The sequence below is a fragment of the Aptenodytes forsteri genome, unplaced genomic scaffold (assembly GCF_000699145.1).
Source record: "Aptenodytes forsteri isolate BGI_AS27 unplaced genomic scaffold, ASM69914v1 Scaffold243, whole genome shotgun sequence".
Lineage (NCBI taxonomy): Eukaryota > Metazoa > Chordata > Aves > Sphenisciformes > Spheniscidae > Aptenodytes > Aptenodytes forsteri.
Window position 1 is genome coordinate 49866 of NW_008795314.1, and position 2349 is coordinate 52214.

Below are 2349 nucleotides of genomic sequence, written 5' to 3' on the forward strand. Positions count from 1 at the left end.
AAGGCCTTGCTGGGCCCCTCATGGTCAGGGGGAGCTCGCTGTGTGCCGGGGGAGACCCCTGAGGCAGGTCCCAGCCCACAGCCCTGGGGGAAAGGCCCTGGCAGGACATGGGGCTCCACGGAGGACGCCCTGCCACGCTGCAAGGTCCTGCAAAGGATGTTGCCACCTCCCAGCGAAGGAGCGCCCTGTGTGGCTGCGGACCCCAGGCCCTGCCCGGGCTGGTGGGGGGGGCTGCACAGCGTAGAGCCCCGAGCCAGCCCCCTCAGGTCTCCGAAACCAGCGCTTGCAGGCGCCGAGACGAGAGGCACGGCCAGGACAGGTGCTCTCCCCATGCCGGGCACAGCGCTGCAGCCAGCCCAGCAGCCCCACAGGTCACCCCAGGGCCACCCAGCCACCCCCGCTAGGAGCAGCAGGAGTGGACGGGCAAGCGGCTGGGTAGGCCACGGCCCAGGGATGCTCCAGCCAGCCAGCCCTTCCCGAGGGAGCAGAGAGCAGCTCCAGAGCCTGCCCTGCCCCAGGGCAGCTGCCCCAGACACAGTGGGGTCCCCAGCCCAGGGCCCCACGGCTGCACTTCCCCCCCAGCCCTTCACCTGCGGCGTGACCAGCCGGGCTGCCCGGCACTTACTGGAAGAGGAAGCTGCTGGGAAGGCAGCGCATGCAGCGGGGCAGCTTTGGGGAGGAGAGGCTCAGCTCAGCAGCCAGCAGAGCTCGGCTGTCCGTGCTCCCAGGTCCAGGGCCAGTAACGGGAAGCGTCTGCTCTCAGTGACGGTAAATCAGATCGGGGAGATTAGAGGTCTTTTTGCCTAATCATGAGCAGCTTGAAGTTGGAGGACAAGTTCCTGGAACAAAGAGGAAATGGAGGCAGTAAATAAAGAAAAACTGTTAACATGTGGCCCTGTGTGTGAAAAACGTCTCTGTGAAGGACTGTTTATGGCTCACTCATCTGCAGGGCTGACAGCATGGGCTGCAGCAGGAGGTGGTGATGAGGCCCCGCGTGCAGGGGCGCAGGCAGGGCAGCAGGCGTGCGGGCAGCCAGCCGGGGCAGCTGTGGGGGGCTCTCGGATGGGGGGGAGGGCTGGGGAGCCGAGGGCGTGTGGTGGCGCATGGCAGAGGGAGGAGGAAGGCAGCAGCATAGCAGGGGCCATGGTGCAGGCAGCTAGACTGGCGATGTCAAGGAGGCTGCGTGCACAGGGGGGCAGCGGCAACGCCAGCTGCTCTCAGTGACGGTAAATCAGATCGGGGAGATTAGAGGTCTTTTTGCCTAATCATGAGCAGCTTGAAGTTGGAGGACAAGTTCCTGGAACAAAGAGGAAATGGAGGCAGTAAATAAAGAAAAACTGTTAACATGTGGCCCTGTGTGTGAAAAACGTCTCTGTGAAGGACTGTTTATGGCTCACTCATCTGCAGGGCTGACAGCATGGGCTGCAGCAGGAGGTGGTGATGAGGCCCCGCGTGCAGGGGCGCAGGCAGGGCAGCAGGCGTGCGGGCAGCCAGCCGGGGCAGCTGTGGGGGGCTCTCGGATGGGGGGGAGGGCTGGGGAGCCGAGGGCGTGTGGTGGCGCATGGCAGAGGGAGGAGGAAGGCAGCAGCATAGCAGGGGCCATGGTGCAGGCAGCTAGACTGGCGATGTCAGGGAGGCTGCGTGCACAGGGAGGCAGCGGCACGGCACGTGCGAGGGGAGAGGCACCGGGCAGGCAGGGGCTGGGCAGCATGTGGCTCCCAAGGGGAAGGGGGACACCCGAAAGCACCTGCCCCGCTGCTCCCCCTGCAAGTGCCAGGAGAGATGCCAAGTGCTGCAGAGCTGTGCTCCCCTCCCCGCCTGCAGCACGAGGGGGGCATGGCCCAGGCTCTCCCAGCAGAGCCCCGTGGGGCAGGTCTGCCCCACGGAGCATCACCAGCCTCCAGACGGTCCAGCCCAATGGGGGGAAGGCAGGGGGTCTCACTGCTGCGCTGGGCATGTGCTCCCCTGCTCCGGGGGCAGCAGGGATTTCTGCCAGGAGCCAGATGCCAGTGGGCCCCCTCCCTGGTGCAGAGAGAGCCGACACCAGCGCTGCTGCAGTACGTGCCTGCCCGCGGTGCCACAGGACAGCGTGTCAGCTGTTTCCAGGGCAGACGCAGCCAGAAGCTGGAGCTGATTCCCAGCAGCAAGGTCACCCCGCGCCGTCCCTGCCGGCAGTGGGAGCAGCGTGGCGGGAGCCATCGCCATTCAGCACACGGTGCCATGGGCCTGTGGAAAGACTTGCGGATCCCCACGGGGCCGCAGCCGAGCGGGTGCACATGGCCTCGTGCCGGTGCTCCCTCCAGCAGGACGTCCGGGACGGGCGCTCCCGGCAAAGCGAGGGGCCACGGG

The 2349-nt window shown here is 66.4% G+C and overlaps 1 protein-coding gene across 1 annotated transcript in view; it reads left to right on the plus strand.

The window, feature by feature from the left end:
* The window catches only part of LOC103899049 (probable low-specificity L-threonine aldolase 2), a 26182-nt gene that overhangs the window by 18107 nt on the left and 5726 nt on the right, over positions 1–2349 (plus strand). The gene's annotated exons all lie outside the window — the stretch shown is intronic.